Genomic DNA, 22277 nt, shown 5'->3' on the forward strand with positions numbered 1-22277 from the left:
GATTAGAAGATAATGTCACAAAACATACATTAGGACTGCAGCAAAAAAAAAAAAAAAAAAAGGAAAAAAGGTGAGACCATCAGAATGTTCATCTGGGAGCTCCAAAACTCACCCAATAGTGTTACAGAAAAGGAGGACAGAGAAAACAGTATGGGGAAATGCCACAAGAAAATCTCTCAGACCTGAGACTAACAAGGATAAAGACAGATCCTACTTTACAGAGGAAAGGACAATGTAGCAGCTCATGTACAAAAGGTTCGGTATCAGAATTACATTGAGCCAACACTGAAAGATAAAAAATACAGAGAAATGCTTTTACTAAGGGAGAATATTAAACTCTGACTTAAGAAATTATGTTTAATTTTTTTTTTAATCTTTATTTATTTTTGAGAGAGAGAGAGAGAGCTGTGAGCTGTCAGGGAGCTATGAGAGACAGCTCTAAACTATCAGCACAGAGCCAGACGCGGGGCTCAAACTCACAATCAGTGAGTTCATGACCTGAGCCGAAGTCAGACGCTCAGCTGACTGAGCCACCCAGGCACCCCAAGAGATTATGTTGAATAAGGACTTTATGACAAGGAAAATATTGTACATTTTTGCTTTTTGAACCTTTGCCAGGAAGCTGTTGCATATGTGTTCTACCAAAATAGGAAAACAAACCAAGTAAGAGAGAAAACCTTGGAATTTAGCAAGAAACAGAGCATTCTTGTGGAGAAGTTCCAGCTGAGAGTGATGGGAAATTCCAGGATGAAAGCTTTGGATAGCAGGTTTAGAGAAAAAACAACCATTTGGAATAGGAAGGCAGAAGTCTCTAAGGGAAGTTGCCCAAGGGGAAAAATGGAAATGATGTATTTGGCCTCTTTGAAAAAACATGCAGAGGGGGTTTTTGTATGTTGTAGGAAGAACCATATTAAAAAATATGATGGCATGGGGCACCTGGGTGGCTCAGTCGGTTATGCGTTGACTTCTGCTCAGGTCATGATCTCGCGGTTTGTGAGTTCGAGCCCCACATCGGGCTCTGTCCAGACAGGTCAAAGCCTGGAGCCTGCTTCAGATTCTGTGTCTCCCTTCTCTCTGCCCGTCCCATGCTCATGCTCTGTCGACCTCTGTTTCTGTATAATAAATAAACGTTAAAAAAATTGAAAAAAAAAAGCATGATGGCCTTAATATAGACAATACCCAAATTCTGATGATTTATTTAGTTGGTAATTACTACATAAATAAATTAGAAGAATGGGTCTATAGCAAGCAGACGTTGATGGAAATGGTGGAGAATGATGTAAGGAAGGTAAAGCCTTATGAACTACATATGATGTTTACAATTGGTAAATTCAGAAATAGCAATATGGACATGCTGTGATGATCTCTGGCAACAAATAGTAGAAGGGTTAAACATGGTTAACTAGGATAAGGAGAGTGATAGAGGGTGGTTGAATGAAAATACATACTTGTTTCTAATCTATCTTCTGTTATTATTTGTTACTATTAAAAACTCTGTGTATTACTCTGGCTGTAAATAAAAATTGTTTTTATTTTATTTTATTTTATTTTATTTTATTTTATTTTATTTTATTTTATTTTGTTTTATTTTATTTTGAGAGACAGAGAGAGCAGGGGGGAGCAGAAAGACAGGGAGACACAGAATCCCAAGCAGGTTCCCCACTGTCAGCACAGAGCCCGATGTGGGGCTCAAACTCATAGAACTGTGAGATCATGACCTGAGCCGAAATCAAGAGTCTGATGCTTAACTGTTGACTGAGCCATCTAGGTGCCCCTAAAAATTATTTTTAAATGTACAAGTCTGTTAATTGGTAGCATCACATACTCTCCCCACTCTCCTTCCTGGAAAATAGGAAAGGGAGACAGAGAGAGAGAGAGAGAGGGAATGAAACATGAAATTTTACTTCTGCTGAGAGGTTTTCCAAAACTTGCTAGTGTGTTGATCTGCATGACAGTTCACAGCATTAGAGAATCAGAGAATTAGGTTTCTGTGCTATATTTATTTTTAACTATCATAAGATCTTGTTATAAATGAAAAATACTTCAATAGGGACTCTTAAGGCAATTGTTCTTTAGAGATAGTATCTACAAAATGTGATTATCTCTAATGGCATTATCCTAGGAGGTAATAAACCAGAGCAGGCTCCTACTGAGAGAGTCCTTTAAGGTAATTTAGAGAGGAAGATGTGTGTGGTTATCTCCAAACTAATGGAGGAAATTTTTTTTTAAATTGGTCATTCAAGGCACATAATGATTCTCTCATGTGTTCTGAAAAGCAAGATTGAAAACTAGGTGAGGAAAACGAGAATCAACGGATACAGAACAGCAGATTCTTTTTAAATGTAGGTTTTGTTACTATTCAGGTATGGTGAGGTTGATGGGTCAGGAGACAACTGCCATCACGAGTTTGTTATTCACAGTTCCCAAGAAGAGGGGGCATGTTACACCACATGGGCCACACAGGGAAATGCCAGTGTCAGTCAGAAGGCAGAGGGAACGAGGGGAAATCATGAGCCAGACCCTGTATTGTCATTTTCATGGGTAAGGGAGGCAAAACAGGGCAAGCGCAGTTGGGATTGGCTGGTTTAACTAATTCCCACAGACTTTGGCATACAGGGTATCTCTAGTTGTCTGGTACCTGGTCCTGGATAATTAGGACAGAAGAATATTGCCTCCTGAAGTAGAAGAGCCAGGCAGAGGAGAGGAGATGGTTTAGTTTGGAGTGGGCTCTAGATTAGTTTGTTTGCGTATGAAAGACATGTTCCAAGAGTGAGTTGTTTGTTATTTCTAAGAATTGGCTAGCCCTGGGGGCATAGTCTTTTCCCTGTCAGTAAAGACCCAGATGACTCAGAGCATCAAGAATACAGAAAATAAGAAACATAGGCAATATACAAGTGAACCAGAAGGAAGACAAAGATGCAGGAATAGGACAAAAAGGAAAGAGGAATGAATATTAGTTTTAGGAGGCTGTCAGAAATAATTAGTTCTTTAGCCTTTAAGGCGCCAGTCCAAGCAGAACAGGGTTGCTGATGGAGGTAACATGGATCCAGCCAAGATCTCCTGAGTAAAACCTTACTAGCTCAGACATGAATCAGCCCCAAGGTGACATAAAAGGTGAACTTATTTAAAAAAGAGAACGTGACATTGGACAACTCAAACTAATTGAACAAAATTTGGGCACATTTGGTATACCACATTCTCTGCTGGACACTGCATGGCACACAGACATGAGTCAAATGGAGGCTATTTCTTCACGGATTACGATACAGCTTCGAAGAGATGTGACATAAAACAGCAGTTAAATAATTCAAGTGCCTTGGTGATATTACACACAAAGGAAACAGGGCAGAGGTGGCAAGTAGGTGCCATCTTCCATCCTGGACTTCCTGGCAGACATCACTAACACCCCATGATGCTCTTAATCTCTCAGGTCTCATCTGTGCTTTCTTCTCCGTGGAGTCTCCATGAGCCATGGTCAGTAAATCAAAGTTAACTCACTTGCTATTCTTCAGTAGATGTTCTAAGGAGGGAGTTTGAAGACCAGGAGCACCTTTCCAGAAGTTATGTTTAAGTGACCTTAAGGATGGTATCCTGAATGAGATTTGTGGGCAAAGTGGTTTTCACAGCTCAGGCAGCAGGAAGAAATGTATGGTGGCTGGGAAGTTTGGAAAACTACATGAATACTAATTACACAGTCTGGATGGAATTTAGGCTATGTGTGAAGAACGGATGACAGATAAAGCCAAAAAGAGTTCGGTTGGGCCACACTGAATGCCAGATGCAAAGGTTATAAAATTAAAGTAGCTGAAATTCCCTGTGTGGTACCAATGTTCCCAGCAATGTATTCTTCTAAGTGAACGTTAAGATATATATGTAAATCTTATATATATGTGTGTATATATATATATATATATATATACACACACACACATATATGTATACATAAACACACGTATATACATATGTTTATATTCAAATACAAATATTTCAGACATTGTATATAATAAGCAAGATATATTGTACATTATATATTTATTGTATACTATTTATATATATTTGTTAATGTATTTATTATATAGTATGTATTAAATATATCTTATATGTTTATATTAACATGTGTATAATATTTAATACACATATTTCTTATAATATGTGTGTTATGTACATAAAATAAACATTTTTATAATTTCCTACATTATAGACAAAAAACAGAGTCATAAAATAACCTGCTTAAGTGTCACAGTCAATTAAGGGCAAGGTGTGGATTTAAAAGTAAGTAGGCTTACTCTGGAGGCTAAACTGTTAACCATTATACTGTACTGCATTCTAATGTTTTGTATTTATATTTAATTGGTAGATACTGAGGAGCTATCAATTTCTAAAGTAGCTATTGAAGCAATTAGACATGGGGTTTAGGAAGCCCTGTCTGGAAGTAGTATATAAATAATTAGGTAGTGATAGTAGTGGAAGGAAATCACCAGACTGTGTGATTTTGCCAAACTGTAATATAGAAATGGTTTTATGAATTGTCTTATTAATAATTAAGAACCTCCAAATTCCATTTCCCCCAGGGATACTATTGCATGCATAAAGATAGGAGTAAGAACTAGCAGCAAATATTCGAAAAAGGAATTGAAAAGCATCTGTCATATCTATATGCAGTGTGAAGTGAATTCCTGAGTCTCTCAGCTTCTAATCACATGAGCCAAATTTGTGACTGCAGAGGTGACCCATTAACATGCTTCATTCAAGTAAATGAGGAATCCATGGGGGGAGGAAAGGTGATTCAGCCAGTCTTTGAATGACAGTGTGTCTGCCCTTGTGAATTTAAATAAAGTAGGACAATCACCTTATCCTAATGCAGGAAATCGTTGCTTAGATTTTCTGTGTGGAATCGCACACAGGAGCTCCTTTTCTTTTACTGTCTAGAATTGTTCCTTGATACCAGGTAGATGAGCACAGGAAGTTGTCTTCCTGAGTAGTTTGGGAAAGCCTGAATTGATCTTTCTGAAGCTGTTAACAAGTCTCTACTGCCAGTGCCATAGGCGGATAATAGGTCAGGCAATATTTCTGATTGGTGAACAAAATCACCCTTTTTATGAGAATGTCACAAAAGCTACTATAGTGGGAAGTTCACAGGGTCTACTTGACTGTTTTTCTTGCCCCAGGACCTTAAAAATGGGATGTATAGATCAAGATTTCAATTCTTGATGATAATCTTGCTTGCTCCTGTCAAGATAGATAGGAGAAGCCTGGGTATCAGATGGTACTCGCTAAGCATTTCCATGGAAATCATCCATGATAACCCCATTTCTGTATGTATTCAGTGATCTGAAGAGCAGAAGTTAGCAGGAATTAAGGCGTGGAGATGGCAATTTATGGGGCAGAGCATGTTGATTTGGGTGTTACAAGTGTTAGACACAAACTTGTGAGAAATGTATGCCAGATGATATGACCAACCTTTCAAATTAATCATCTCTCAGTAACTATACTCATACCCTCAATACCATGAAGAAATTGCACTCTGGGAAAGATGACATACTCTGTCTTTTCCCTATCTCTATACTGAAGGAATTTCTAGCATAGATTTTGTAAGGATGTAATGAATTTGTACATATCTCTCTCTGAACTAGAATTCCATGAGAATAAGTATTGTGGCTTGTTCACTGTTGTACCCATATAGCTTATCATCAAGTCTGTGTGCTCAGTGAAAATGAAAACTGGCATTAATTCAACATATGCTTTTTGAGAACCTATAACATTCCCTTAGCCTGATCTTATGTCCTCACCTTCTCCATTTCATTTGGTTAATCTTGAACAAAATATACCACCTTAAAGTGCTTTAATTGGTTTGTAAATTGCATTTTTGAAAATTCTAAATGCAGCTAAGTAGTAACTACATGCTCATTGTGCAAAATCTAAATCATACATGATATGCAGTTAAACCAGAAAGTCTTTTTTTGCCCTTCCTCTTTATCTGTCCTCCTAATTCCTGCCTCCCTGGTGGCCTCTGTGATTGGTTTGAGGAAGATATCTTTCCAACAGTGGCTTATTTTGGACAATTTCAAGTTACTGTCATAGTCCAGGAAGTTCCAGATCTGTCTACTCTATGCAGATGTAGAGCATGGAGCAGTGAGAGGCTGCCAACTGTTGGTTCCTGGTCTGCAACAAGATTGCACAGAAATAAAGAATCCAGAAAATTTTAGAGCAATTTGATAGTCATTTTTGTGTCTCTTGAATTTAATAAATGATAACCTAGAGTTTTGTTAATTTTGTATATCTTTTTTATTTCATTTTTACTAGTAACTTATGTTTATTATTGTATTTTTTAAAGGTTCAGTCCATAATAGATTAGGAAAGAAAAAAAAAATGGATCTTCTATCATTGCTAGTCTGAGAAGTACTGTTCCAGATCATTTGTAGCAGAAATCACTGCCTTAAAAGCAATATATAGTAGACATTGTTCTTTGTATTTTTCACTCCTGTTGGAGGCAAATAGTAGTTTGATATGATTTATATATTCAGAAGTCAGAGATTTGGAAGTTAGGGTTTTCTCAGAAGTAGTTTCTATAGCTCATGTACAGAGCACCATAAAACAAAATAGGAGTCTGATACTTGGGACCAAGTTATGGCCTCTCTGGGCCTGATAACTTTGAGTACCTTAGGCATCAAGTTTTATATTATTACCCAGAACACTGCATTAATGTGATTTGGGGATTATTGATTTTAATGAATATTTTCACTACATTTTTTTTCTTAGTAGCTTTGCTGTGGACCATTAAGAACTCTTAGGCTGTTTCTAGACACCCTAACTTACCTTGTGCTCAATTTGGGTGTCACTGAGGCAGGAAAGTGCATAGTATTTCACTTCTAAAGATAAGGAGGAATTTCTCTGGCTATGACTATGTGGTAGACCAAGAAAGAGAGTTGTGTGGGTCAGACACAGGCAATATCTTATCCAGAGATGAGGGAATAACTGATGCTGTTCTGCATAAATGGCTCTCCGTTCCCTTTTCCCATCAGAGTATCTACGTGAAGGAAGGCATAAAGAAGGAAGTTATTACTTTGACCTGGACATCTAGCTCCCTGTGATAATAATGTAGGATTTCTCATTATTAACATTAGCAACAAGCTAGTGTTTAATGAACACTTACTCTTGTCATACACCATGTTAAATCCTTTACATATTTTATTTCATTGAAGCCCTACAACATCCCATGACATGTGTTCTCCCATTTTACCGAAAAACAGAATAGAGGTCAATAGGAGAGCTAATATTTAAAAGGAGATCAGTTGGACTCCAAAGAATTCTGTTAAACATGATTATAATCCTAGTGCTCTACTGTTTTTTTTTACATCTTTGGGGGTACTATCTCATATTTAAGTAGGGGGGGCTGTGAATAACTTTAGAGTGACGTGTTATAGCATAGGAATAATTGACAATCTTACAGACCTCATGACCTAATTCAGGGGTTGGCAATCTTTTTCTATAAAGACCCATATAGTAAATATTTTAGAGTTTGCAGGCCGTATAGTCTCTGTTGCAACTACTGAACTCTGATGTTATAGCTTGAAAGCAACGATAGATGATATAAAAACGAATGGAGGTAGGCGTGTTCCAATAAAACTTTATTTGCAAAAACAGGTGGCAGTCCAGATTTGGCCCACTGGCCATAGTTTTCCAATCCTGGAATATATAGTTTTTATGTTTATTTAATTTTAGAGAGAGAGTATGTGTGTTCACGAGCAGGGGAGGGACAGAGAGAGGGGAGAGAAAGAATATTAAGCAATCTCTGCACCATCAGCACAGAGCCCAGTGTGGGGCTTGAAGTCAGAAACCATGATATCTTGACCTGAGCCAAAATCAAGAGTCAGAAACTTAACTGACTGAGCTACCCAGGCACCCCTGGAATATATAGTTTTATAAAGGATATTCCTTAGACCAAGAATGGGTATGGACTTGTCATAGGCCAAAGAGACTGTAATGATAGTGACTGATGCCTTTCATACTTCAAACTCCATGTCTTCTTGTTGATCACCTGACTCCTCCCTCTGATGATTCTTAAGCATTTTTTTAATGATAAACAATACATAATATTTTTTGATATCTGTATATGTAAAGAGATATACCCCTGTTGGTACATAAGGTTGCAATGTACTTTTTTACCTCCTACTCAGAAAAGGTTATTTGAGTACAAGTGAGTGAGGACCATGATAACACAGAAATAACTTTGAATTTATTCTGATTTATTAAAAGATGGTAAAGCACTCACACACTTCAGAAACTTGTCATGAAAATTACTTGGAGTGCATTTTCCAACTGATTGTGATTTTTGGACACAGTAGTGAATCATGATTTGAAGAGCTGCTATGGTCTTCTTCAGTGTCATGTGTAAAAACATATTGATTCTGTCCATTCATGTCTACTTCTATCTACTTTTTCCACCATCATGTCAATCAGCATCTTTACTTTTGTCACAGAAACTGGTTTTTCAATTACTAAAAATTCTCCTTTATCAAGCCTACAATTATAGCAATCCCTTCTAATTAAAAAATATGAATTTTTAATCTTAAGTGTGTCTTTTCATGGGATGTCCATTGTAAGTGTTCAAAGAACCTAGCCTTCTTCTGGGCAAGCATTAACAAAGGTACTAGTATCCTTTTTTCTTAATTTTCAAAAGGAAAATTGGTAAAGAGTAGAGATCTTTTAACTATGACTTTTTTAACGCTGAATCTGTAAAAGGAAATAGGATTTTTTTTTTTTTGTTGCTTTGTTTGCTTTTCTTAGTGAATAAAATTAGGAGGAAGTCTGTTGCAGCATAAATTCTCATTAAATCCTGTGGGATTCAAGGAGAGTACTCCTTGAGTATTTACATGTTTTTATCCAGAAAAAAAAAATGACTTCAAACACATAAAAATCCAGTCACAATGTATGCTTTGCATTTTAGGTTTCACATTGTAGTAAAATTCTAGTGAAGATGCCATCACTGACTATACTTAAAAAAAAAAAAAAATTTTTTCCATAAAGTTTAACACAGAACGTTTATAGTAAAAGACCAAAAAAAGCACAATGTCTTTCTAATGGTGGCATTGATGAATCATTTTCCGATAACCACCTCCTAAATGGGATTCAGCAATTGTTTTTTTCGGGGTAGGAGGGAGTTTCATAACAGATTTTATTTATTTACTTATTTTCCTCATTTTTTAAAATTTAAATCCAAGTTAGTTAACATATAGTATAATATGATTTCAGGAGTAGAATTTAGTGATCCATCCCTTACATATGACATCCAGTGCTCATCCCAACAAGTGCCGTCCTTAGTGCCCATCACGCATTTAGCCCATCCATCCACCCAGCACCCCTCCTGCAAACCTCAGTTTGTTCTTTCTATTTAGGAGTTTCTTATGGTTTGTCTCCCTCTCTGTTCTTATCTTATTTTTGCTTCCCTTCCCCTAAGTTCATCTGTCTTGTTTCTTAAATTCCACATGAGTGAAATCATGATATTCATCTTTCTCTGACTTATTTCACTTAGCATAATACACTCTAGTTCCATCCACATTGTTACAAATGGCAAGATTTCATTCTTTTTGATAGCCGAGTAATATTCCATTGTATGTATATATATATATATATATATATATATATATATATATATATACACACACACACACACACACACACACACACACACACACACACACACATATGCATACCACATCTTCTTTATCCATTTATCAGCCAATGGACATTTGACTCTTTCCATACTTTGACTATTATCTATAGCAATTTTTTAAATAGTCACATCTGCAGCAGCTGGCTGGGCCTTAATTGTCTGTGGTACTTAGGGGAAGATCATTCCAAACACAGAGTTTTTCTCCCATCTTTCCAAGAAATGAGAACTGAGACTTTGGCTACCATGATATGGGGAGTAGTATTCCAAACCTTTCTAGAGAAAATGGGCTCAGGAAAAAAATTACATAAACTATTAGCATTTGCAGGGATTTATTTAAGTTGTGGTTGTAGCTTCTTAAAGATTTGTGATATGCAGCTGATTTATGGTCCCTGCATTTTCCTCTTTGGTCCTAAATAGGAAACTTGAAAATCATAGGTTTGGAACTACAAAATTCTCTTTTTTGTTTGTGTTCCCCCCCTCCCCCCGCCTTGCCAACCTTGCAACCTCATTTGGAGTTAAATACTTTAATTGTTTTCACTTTTGTGTTTACCTGGTTTCTGGACATCAAAATATTTTGCCAACATGTTTTAGTGCCTCTGAGTGACTCCATGGTACACTTTTTATACTAAAGAGGTGATTTAGACATCTCTAAATATTCAAAGAGTGTACCTGGAGTATTAGAGGCTATAATTGTTGATTAAATCATATTCTGGGCACTTATTTAGCCTATGCTGAAAAAAAACTAATTTGAGAGAGAGTGGCACATCTGTTTAAATGGAATGAGTTTTCAAGCTTAGCAAACCCCCAAGGGAGGGTGGTGGTAGAAACTGTAGAGTATACTTTCTGGAGTCAGATGACCTGGGTTACAATCCCATCTCTAGCCTTTTCTCCACTGTGTGGCATTAATAAGTTACTTTCTCTCTCTAAGATTCCATATCCTTTTAGGTAAATAAGGAATGCCAGGAATGTATGCACATCAGCTAGGGTTGTTCTGAAGATAAACAAGCGTACCATATAATGTCCTTAGAGTTCAATAAATACTTGTGAGTCTAAAGTTCAGGAATCCTCAAACATATTTTCTTTTTCATCAAGAGACTCCATTGGAGCTTAGAAATATAGTCACTTAAAATTAAGCTGCTACTCTTCTATTTTATGAGCATAAAGTTAACAAATTTTGAATTAGATCATACTCTGAGATATTTAGAAGTAAAATAACCTTACTCTTTTGACTGGTGTCTTTTGTTCCTCTAAAGGTATTTCCATTTGTTTGGATGTCTTTCTTTATATGGTTCTCCTAAAAGTGCTAAGTGCTCCTGACACCCTTGTATGTTTTGCTGGCATACAGCTGGCATGCTCCCAGTAAACATGCCTTTATCACATGACTTTAATCTAATTGCAAGGGAAGCTGAGAAGTGTTCCACTGTGCCCAGAAAAAGGAAAAGGAAATGGGGTGTAATGAATACTTAACATTGTCACCTCCACCCATTAAACAACAACAACAACAACAAGCCAAAAAACTGTACCATATCCTAACTTGTCATTCTGCTCTGAGTCTTAGGTTTTAGCTCGCAGCAACTGATCAATTAAAAGATTAAATTTTTAAGAATCTGTAGTTTCTAGGTCTTATGTAGACATTAGTTGCTATCTTTTTAAATTTCTATATGATCTTTTTTTGGCTATCACTGAACAAATATTGTGTATTCATGGTAGGCAGGGTGCTCTGACATTCATTTCATAAAGCACAAATTGTCAGTGGTTATGAAATATGAGATTGAAAGTTATTTGCTTCAATACATACTTTTGACAAGATGACATTTTGACTTTAATGACACCAAAAATCCTGATAAAATCATATTAAGACAAAAAAAAAAGTGGACTTGACTTTCATTCCCCCAGTCCAGTTCTTTTCTCTGTTTATCTTTTCACAGGCACTTAAAAATTCTTACATTAGGTTTAAAAACATCCATTAATTTCCCATTGCCTCTGTATGCCTAAATTTGTTTATAAGGCTTTTCCTTCCCCTGACCGACCTCTGGTTGTTTCTAAATCTGCATTATTCCCCCTGCACAAAGTTTCCCTTTTAGTTGTGCCTGTGTTTGAGTGATGCTACCTACTCTACTAGGAATGTCCCCTCCAAAGATGCCTCTCTGATAGTGTCCCACTGAATATGCAACTCTCTCTCTGCAGTTCCTCTCCAGAATTCTCAAGCCCATGTTGCTTCCTTACTTGTGAGATTCTGGAACTCTGATCTGTTTGTCCTTGAAGATAAAGTCCTTGTCTTCTTCATAATTCATACTCAGAACTGAGGACAGGCTGCATATAGAGTGTGTTTGATAGCTCTTAGTTGGGCAATTTAATGCATTCATATATTTGGTTTTCATTGTTGTTTCACTTATTTTGTTTGGTACTGCATCATTCAGGACACAGTAAATTATTCCGTGACACCCAATAATCTCAATGGCTTATAAAATGAAAGGACACTGTATGTTCTTTGGGGGTGGGCTGCAGCTCTGCTTCATGTTGTATTTACTGTAGGACCTAGGTTGATGAGCAGCCTCTATCAGGAACATTTTGATGGTTGTGTCAGTGGGAGAAGAAACCTGGCACTTGCATCCTGGCCCTAGAGCTTCTACTTAGAAAAGATAGATGCCACTTCTGCCTTCTTCCAATTAAGCACAATGAAACATCTTGACTTCAGAGTAGAAACATATCATTCACCCTCAGGGAGGGATATGCTAAAGAGGGAATTTGGGGCAAATAGTAATACAGTCTACCACTGAGAGATGACCATATATCATCTAGCTCATGTATTTAGTCACTTTTGGTTGCATTTATCCTATCTACCCAACTATTGTGTAAAATGATGTGTAAGAGTAAGAAAGTTCCTTTCAAAAGTTAGCAGCAGGATATCTACAATGAATGAATAACAATAATTTATAGAATTATGAATTATAAGAACACTTCTGATAGCCTGGACAGTAATTTTTATATCATCCCTGAGATGAAATATAGACACATGGGCATTCTTGCTTGTCTTTTGGTATGAATACCTTTCTTTTTATTTCATATTTTCCTAAGTCTGAAGAACAGGGTGTTAAATGAACTCCCTCCATTGGTGATGACTTTCCAGTCTGGTGCATTTCTCCACAGTCTAGTCACTCTTTCGATTCTTGCTACATGTAGCTCAGGCCATTTCAGAGATCTGAATATCTAAGCAGAAACTTCCATAATATAGGGCAATAAAGTAATTACATCCCATCATCATTTGTCCTTCCCTTTTCGATCTGGGTTAGCATCATTAGCTTTAATTTAATAATACCATCTCTTATTATTGAATACATTTAGAATTCACTTTGTTGGTTATTTTTTTTTAATTTTCACTTTAGTATAACCTCCAAAATGTTTTGTTCGAATTAACTGTATTTCTGATGTACACTTTGCTTCCTCTGTTTATTTTCTCTCTCCCTCATTTTCTTTTTCCTTCTCTTCTCTCCCTTCCTCCATGTCTTTACCTTTCTACCTCTCTGTTTCTCTTCTGTCTTCTCTCTCTTTCTTGTATGCCCTCCTTCCCTCCCTCCCTTCTACATTTCTTTTTCTTTCTTTATCTCTCTCTGTTATTTATTTATTTATTTATTTATTTATTTATTTATTACATTTGTTTGTTTTTGAGAGAAAAAGCACAAGTGGGGAGGGGCAGAGAGAGAAGGAGACAGAATCCAAAACAGGCTCCAGGCTCCGAGCTGTCAGCACAGAGCCTGACGTGGGGCTCGAACTCACAAACTGTGAGATCATGACCCTAGCCGAAGTTGGACGCTTAACTGACTGAGCCACCCAGGTGCCTTTCTCTCTCTCTTTTATTTTTCAGTGGCACATAGATAATGGTTGGGCTTGATAGAATCCATTTCATTTATTGAATGTCTACTGAACACCAGGTACTTTTGTAAGGATGTTGGGGCTTTGCTAACATTAGATAATAATAAGTATGGCACATTTATGCATACAAAATATTGGTTCTGCCTATGGTACAAAAAAAATGTAAATTAGTGGGTTAAAGGCATTTGGGGCTTTATCTGGAGAATTCAGACATACCTTTTTCTCTGACTCATCCCCAGCAAGGATAAAAAAGAAATGGCTCTACCTCTCCATTTGTACTTATTCTGAATGCACCTGAAATAACTTATCTTTAATAGGTCCAAGCAGCTCACACATTTGCTTTCATTACTGATATTACAGCTCTAGCACCACCTTGGGCCCTTTAAATAGTAAAAAGTACCAGACTCTGTACAGTTCTACTCAAGGCTGTTTTAAAGCAAAGTAATATCAGTTGTCCTCCAGTGGGGTTCAGGCTGATTATTAGTATCCCAGACCCCCTTTCTCTTCAAACTTGTAAAAACTAGTGTCAGGATTTATGTGCAATTGCTCCCCATTGCCAGATGCATGTCCTTATTCTCTCTGCCAGCTCAGTACAGTTTATGTCATAGGATGAATTCATACCCTCATCCATTCATACATTCCACAGATAGTTATCGAGCATCCCTGTGAGATACCCTGTTAGGTGCTAAGGTCCTGCAGTTGAAGATTTAGTTCCTGCCCTCAAGGAAGTGGGTCTGATAGAAGCAGGCTAGGAAATAATCACGTTTAATACAGAGAGATAGATGCTGTGATCCAGGTAAGCCCTGTGGTCCTCTGAAAGTGTAGGAGAAGGTCACCAACTCAGCCTCGGGGAAGTGGTCCTACAGCAGATAGGGACCTCTGTTAGTCTATTACGTGTTCTATTATCATCATTGCTCTGGCTTGGGGCAGCATTTCTTAAGGTGTGATAGTGAATCTTTAGATTACATCTAGGAGAAAGAGTCTGTTTGTTGCTAGTGTGTGTGCTTGCAGAGAGAATGTTTTTTAAGCAAACGTTTCTTTGACATGTAACAAACCTTAAGAAAAGTATGATCTTAAATGTGCAGCTTGGTACATTACACACAATAAGTATGCCAGTTTGCAGAACCTGGATTAGGAAGTAGCACCTTGCCAGCCCCCGCAAGTTCCATTTGTGCTCCTGCCTAAGCATTGCTGCTTTTAGGATGGACACTGTCCTGACTTCTGGCACAGATTAGTTTTGCCTGGTTTTGAACTTTATGTCAGTGCAGTGCTGTCCTACCTCTAGTGCTCTTTTGCATCTGTCTTTTCTGAACTATCTTCCACATTTGTGAGATTCATCCCTGTTGTAGGATCAGCTATAAACATACATTTTTAAAAAATAATTACAGTAGACATTTATTTAAAGTAATACATTTGCAGCTCCAGTAGTTCTAAATCATACATTTCAGGTTTACCCAACTTCTTAAAAATATCTGATAGCATCTGCAACCACAGATTTCAACCCCACGATTATTTCTTTGCCCATTTTTCTCTCTCTTTTCTTTCCCAAATAACTTCTTTCAGAAGTTCAAGGTAGAATTTATCCTCCTCATATTTTAGGATATGCTCTTTAGGCAAATCTGCTGCCTCCTGGTCAGGGCCATTGCTAAGTTAATGAGAAACATCCTGTCCTTATACAGATTCTCAGGAAGACTTCTTGTGGCCTCTTTCACATTGTCATTCTCAGATACGGTATCACCTTGCATTAACCCCAATTTATTGAACCCTGCAGCCCTGTCACACCATTTTCGAATACCCTCTAGCCACCAGCTTGATGCTGTAACAGCAGGCCTAAACGTTCTCTGTGATTTGTAGCGTTTGATCTCCGTATTCCATTGTATGTCTATACCACAATTTACTTATTTATTCTGTGTCAAGGAATTTTTGGGTTCTTGGGCTTGCAATACCATTCTCTTCTCCCTTTCAGCTCAGAGTCTTGGCAAGCAGCAATAACCACCTCAGTTTGAATGGCATTGTTTTTGTTATCTTTACCTTTTTGGTTACTTTCTATTTATGGCAGACTATACTAGTGGCTTTCTTTTTAAGTGCTGATATAAAGTTTTCTTTTAAATAATTTTGATTGCAATAAATGGATGGATGTAAAAAAAACCTTTCTTTTTTTAAATGTTTATTTGAGAGAGAGAGAGAGAGAGAGAGAGAGAGGGCACACATGAACAGGAGAGGGTCAGAGAGGGTGGGGAGGGGGGAGAGACAGAGAATCCCTTTAGGGATTCTCTGCTGAGAGTTAAGAGCCCAACATGGGGCTGGATCTCAGGCACTGTGAGATCAAGACCGGAGCCAAAACGAAGAGTCAGACGCTTAACTGACTGAACCATGCAGGTGCCACTAAACAATCTTTTAGAGATAATACGGGTGTGATATTATGACAAATATCATGGAGGTGAGAATCAAAAAAGCTTAGTTTAGGATAAATGTGTTTAGAGATTTGGTGTTTTTTGTTAGAAGGTAATAATTTACATGCCCAGGTGTTTTAGCAATCAACATCCTCAACCAGTTGGTTTAATAATTTATGAGATTGTTTGGGATTAATACAGGCTTGCTTTGTTAAGGTCTAGGGAGTATTTGGAATCAGCATGTCAAGAGTTTGAACAAACCCAGGTATGACCTGTAGCAAGAGACCTGGGCACTGGGGAGAGAAAGCAGTTTGATAATGGTGACCACTTGGGAATGGGCTTGATCATCAAGTGGGCTGGAGGAGCAGTGCTAACTCTTCACACTCTTCTCTCTGGATCTCAAGGCCCTGATCCACAGGTTGCATAAGGAAGATCAAAGAACCAACTTGACTTTCACATCTTTCTCACTTCCCTGTGACTTAATAGTAGGAGTTGCAATTTATAGTGCATGTATTATGTGCAAAACACTTTGCAGGGTTTATACCATTTAATTCTTACAACAAACCTGAAAGGAGAGGGCATGTTACTGTGGTAGTCAGAGTATGGCCCCCCAAAATGTCCATATCCACATTGCTGGGATCCAAATACTTTACACTGCAAAGGGGAATTAAGGCTGCAGATGGAACTAAGTTTGCTGGTCAGCCGACCATAGGGAGATTTTCCTGGTTATCTGGGTGAACCCAGTGTAATCTCAAAGATCCTTAAAAGTGAAAGAGAAGGCAAAAGAGAGGGTCAAAGTGAAGTGATGTGAGCAGGACTCAACCTGTTTTGCTGCCTTTGAAGATAGAGGAAGGGGAACAAATGCTGGAAAAAGAAACAGATCCTACTCAGAGAGAACAGAAAAGAACACAGCCCTGTGGAGGCCTTCCTTCCTTTTGGGACAGTGAGACCCATATTAAACTTCTGAGCTATAGAAATATAAGATAATATATTTGTGTCCGTTCAGCTCCTAAATTTGTGGTAATTTGTTGTGAAAGCCAAAATAAATTAATCCGGTTACATAAAAGGAACTGGAGCAGAGGCCAGGTAAGGAGCTGATAACTAAAACCGGCTCTATTGGATGCCAGATCTATCTGCCTCCAAAACCAATACTCTTGATTGTTACCTCTTATGATTCAAGATTAGAACACAGGTTGGGTGGTTATATAGTTTAGATATTTTGATTTACACCATGGATGGGCAAAGGAAAATTAGGTAGGCTCCAAAAGTCTGAGAACCAGAAAAGGAAGTTCATCACACGTACAAAAGGACTTAAGATTGATGGGTCTTTCTAATATACTTAGTGTAAGAATGTTCGTGAGGCACTTAACAGAAAAGCCAACTCAAACTGGTTTAACAATAAAGGGGAATTTGGGGCAAAAAATAAAGAATGTGCTGTGGCTTCTAGCTTCATTTTAGATTTGATCCAGCATTGCAGTGAGGTCAGAATTTCCTTGTTTCTTCCTCCATCCCTTCTTCCCTTCCCTCCTTTCTTCCTCCTTCCCTCTCTTTCTCCCTTTCTCATGTCCTTGTTTGTTTTCTTTCTTCCTTCCTACTCTGTCTTTCCTTGTGTTGATTACATTTAAAAGTGATCTCTCCCCTGGTCCCAGGATGGCTGTCTGCATCTCCTGGGATCATGTATTCCCTTTGCACAAAAGCAGGAATGAGAGTGCTTTTGCACCAGCACTCACAGCAGCAACAACAACAATAACATGAGAGAGAGAGAGAGAGAGAGAGAGAGAGAGAGAGAGAAAACAGAATTGTAAAAGAAATTCTCAGTGACTTAAACAGTTTAGATCCCATGCCCACTGCTGTCCAGTGGGAAAAGAAGCACATCTTGCCTAGGTCATACCCTCCTCTGGAAAATAAGGAAATTCCCTTAAGCCACATTGATTCCCACACAGAAATCAAGAGCCATCAGAAGGAGGACTTCTTATATGAGGGAGAGGCAAACCTAGAAGGGAAGAAAAGGGATTCTATCAAGGAAGCCAAAGAGATACATAAGATCATAAGGTCAATTCCTTCTCATTTGGGAAAAGATAAAAACTGAAATCCATTGAATTTACATATAGACTATGTTAGAGCAATTCAGCCATGTGGTAGTCACATTTTTCTATTTGTGTTTAAAGGTTTATAGAAACATTGGGTGTAAACGTTTTACAGGATCTTGATCTTAGCAATATGCTGCAGCCCATGAAATTCTCAGTGAAAGGACTTCAGGGTTTGTTTATAGTATTCTTTTTTTGTGTCCTTCTATTTATGTATTTTTTTGTCTATTTAACAGAGTATTAAAGGCATTTCTTAAAAAATATCATTTGTCAGGATTCCATATAGGCAGCCAATCCCTTTATTAGTAGATATCCTAGACCAACGTCACAGATTTTTTTTTTTTTTTGCCATTTCCTTAATAAAACTTGGTAATTGAACAGTGAGAGGGTGACAGGCTTCTACATTCTATTTATAAAGAACTCACAACTCCCCAATAAACTCACAGCCAAAGAAATATTAATCAGTTGCCAATAAACAGCTCTGTGCTGGAGTTCACATATGTTTCTTCTCAAAAATTGCATATGCTTGAATGAAAACTGCAGAACTGCACCCACTGGAGACAACATTTTTGTTACTAAGAATTTCATTATGTGTGTGTTTTTTTGTTTTTTATTTTGTTTTGTTTTTTGGTCATGGTTGAAGCATCAGTTAAAACATAAAAAGTTGGAGGAGGGGGTCACCTGGGTGGCTCAATAGGTTAACCATCTTACTCTTGATTTTGGCTCAGGTCATAATCTCATGGTTCATGGGACTGAGCTCCACATTGAGCTCTGTGCTGACAGTGCAGAGTCTTCTTGGGATTCTCTCTCTCTCTGCCCCTCCTCTGCATGTGGTCTCTGTCTCAAAATATATAAACATTAAAAATATATATATAAATTGTTGGTAGTTGGGAAGGAAAAAGCTTGGTTACTCTTGCTAGTGAATGTCCTGATTGTTGATGACATAGTGGGAGAAATATGCTAACGTCTGTCTTGGCACTCCTTACTTGGTAAAATGACCTAATAGTAAATAAGAGTACCTCTAAACTCCTCTTAACCAAGTTCAAAAGCTGTCATTATCTCCTACTGGCTGTGTGACCACAGTTAACCCTATAAAATGACAACACTGATAAATATTAATTTCACCTTTTAGGATTGATGTAAGGGGGAATAAAAGAAAACACTGGCAAAGTATTTAGTACAATGCTTGGTATATGGAGAGCACACAATGAGTGCAATACTTACCTTCTATAAAGTAAAACATTAGTGTTTCTGTGTTTTTGTTTTTGTTTTTGTTTGTTTGTTTGTTTGTTTGTTTTAATCTGCACCTCACTCCTACCTTTACAGATGAGGAAACTGAAGTTTAGGTGGGTTAAATGACTTATCTAAAGTTTCACAATTTAACGAGTGACAGGTTCATAGTCATTTCTCAGGCACTTTTTGTTTCCTGAAGTGGGCATTATGCACTTTGGCATGAACAATTTAGTTTCTAGTTGTAGCTATGTCTGTCTCCCACTGAAAGCAAGATTTATGAGAAAAGGATCTGTGGTTATTTTTTCACTGTTATATTCCCAGGACTGATAGCTATGCTTACATAAGACATCTCCAGGAAGAATTTACTGAAAAATTAAATCAATGAATTTTACAAACACGATTTTCCAATCAGAGAAAACCATGATTGATCCCCATAATAACTACATAAAATGAGAGATGTATTAATTTTTGAAGTATTTCTTATGTGACTTGTAGGTACTTTCCATTTATCATAAAATTATTCTTCAGTCATGGATGGGGTATATGTTATACAAATATTTGCAATCAGTGGATCCCATTGTGAATTAGAGCCCTAACATCAATGAACTCGGCTGCCCCAAATGTTAGCAGTTTACTCCTGAACTGGATCCCTGGAACTTTTTGCCAACAGACTATCTGACCTAATATATTGCTTAATTCTCGATCTGGCAAAGCAGAGAAAATTGTCACTGGTATGTGAAAATTTGCGACATAACATCATATATGCAAATGAAATAAATGTTGGCAAAAATAATTATTGTTGCTTAGGGGAGGATTAATAGTTACAGTCTGCCCTGTTTTCTGTTGAGGTTTAATTTAATTCTGTGGCATGTATTAACTGAGGAAATTAATTTCAGTTTAATTATTGTGTGTGGCTGTTAATGTGCACACTTCTGATGAATATTTAGCTACACTGAACCACCACTCCAACAGCTATGCTTTGCTCATCTGCTGATAGGGAGCATCTGATGGAGGGGATGGTTTATACTGGATGGATTCCAAGTACAGTGTCATCATACTGGATAGCTGTGATTCAGGGAGGAAATCACTGGGCTTGGAGTTGGAAGAGCACAGGATTTGAGTTCTGGCTGTGCTGTTAACAAGCTATGTGCATCCCTGATGCTCAACTGGAGAATGGTGGGAGAAAAACCAGTGTACCCTAAGGATTTGATTTGAGAACTAAATGAATGAATGCAGGTGAAAACAGATTTGTGAACTGTATACACTGCTGCTTTAATGCATGGAATGTCTAAAGTAAACTTTTCATGCATCCATTTAATGACAAAATTATTTAAAAAGTCACATAGGATTAAACTAGGACCTCAGAGGCACTTAAGAAAGCATTTTTTGATGAATAGAATGTAGGTTGATTGAGATTAAGTGGCGATGAACACCTCTTCACCATAAATAATACCATGAACAAAAATTCCATGTAATAATAGAGATGGTCAAATCCTTTGGAGGTTTGCTCATTTCAAGTAGTAATTACCACCACGAAATTCCCGTATGGCTGAAAGTTATAAGATAAAGATATAAGCATTTTGGAGCCATACAGACTTGACACAACAATAGCATGGTTTTCCAGCTGAGTGGTTAGGTTTCTGAGCCTCATCTCCTCATCTGAAAACTGGGGTCATATCTCTTCCAAGGGTTGTTGTGAGGATTGAATGTGGCAATGTATGCAAAGTGATGCGTACAAACGCTGGCCCATGGAATTTTCTCATTAAATGTTAGCTTTGCCTGTGGTAGAAGCGATGGCATTTTAATACAGTCCTTTGCAATGGCGTATTAACGCTTGAAATAGAGCAAATGAAGGTAGCTAATATCTCTATAAAAACAATGAGGATTATTGACTCTGTACCTGGGCTTAGTTCATGTTCACACACTCACAGCCTTTTCTCTTCCTGTTCTCGTCTTTCATCTGGTCCCATGGGTTTCCTTTAAGCAAGTGAGATAATAACTTGAGCTGTCTCATTACACACTGGGGTCCTGTTGGCTCAGTGAGGGTAGTTACAGCTCTATTTCTCCTTTGTTTGTTCAGCTCATCCCCACAATGTCAGGGAAATAAATGTCTGGGGAGGGGAGACAAACAAGAGGTACAATGAGGGAAGCTGACCTCAAGTTAATGGAATCTGGGTTCTTTGAAGGAGAACACATTGCTAGAGAAGTCTGCTGTATTCATTCCGCACAGCTTTCTAGCGTTTCTTCACATGTATTTGATTCTCATTTTCTCACACCAGAGTGAAGGCCCAGCACTTCCTCACACAAAGCAGGTCAATTTGGACAAGACTAAGCCTTCCATGCCTTTTACATTTGTCTTGCAGGAGGGGATTGACATGGAGGGGATTTATCTTTACAGGAAAAAAAAAATTGGAAGAGAGAATGATATATTTAAGCAATCAGTCAGCAAATATTTATTGATTGTGTACTTTGCTGATTATTATTCCAAGTATTGGAGCCAGAGCAGCAGAGAAAACAGACAAAATTAACACCAAACTTTTACTGAGTGCTTTTGTATACCCTAGTCACTGTGCTCAGGCTTAAATAGTTAATCTTCACAAATCTTATGGGGTAGATATCATTAGCTCTCATTTATAGTTGAGAAGCTAAAGGCAGCTTACGTAACTTGCTCAAGGACATATAGTTCGTGCATGGTCGAGATGGGATTTCACACCAGCAAGTCCATCTGTACCATAAGCATCATTCTGCAGCCTCCACAACAGGAGCTGGAAAATAGCAAAGAGATGTTGTAAACCCCACATAAACCTTTGTGACTACACGGAGCTGACAGAAGCACATTTCACAGAATTCATACTATATATATTTATATACATACACACACACACACACACACACACACACACACAGATTTTCCAGGGCGTAATCTCTTGTCTTTTAAAGGTTTTGTAATATTCAGTTGACACAGTGCATCCTGCAAAACATTTGCAAAACATAAACAACTCAGAGTGTCTTTTTATT

The 22277-nt window shown here is 37.7% G+C and overlaps 1 pseudogene; it reads right to left on the minus strand.

Moving 5' to 3' along the window:
• Nucleotides 1–15055: 15055 nt before the first annotated feature.
• Nucleotides 15056–21951, minus strand: LOC109254671 (cytochrome b-c1 complex subunit 7-like; annotated as a pseudogene).
• Nucleotides 21952–22277: the final 326 nt, after the last annotated feature.

The sequence above is a fragment of the Panthera pardus genome, unplaced genomic scaffold (genome assembly GCF_024362965.1).
Source record: "Panthera pardus isolate Hobbes unplaced genomic scaffold, ASM2436296v1 HiC_scaffold_8, whole genome shotgun sequence".
NCBI lineage: Eukaryota > Metazoa > Chordata > Mammalia > Carnivora > Felidae > Panthera > Panthera pardus.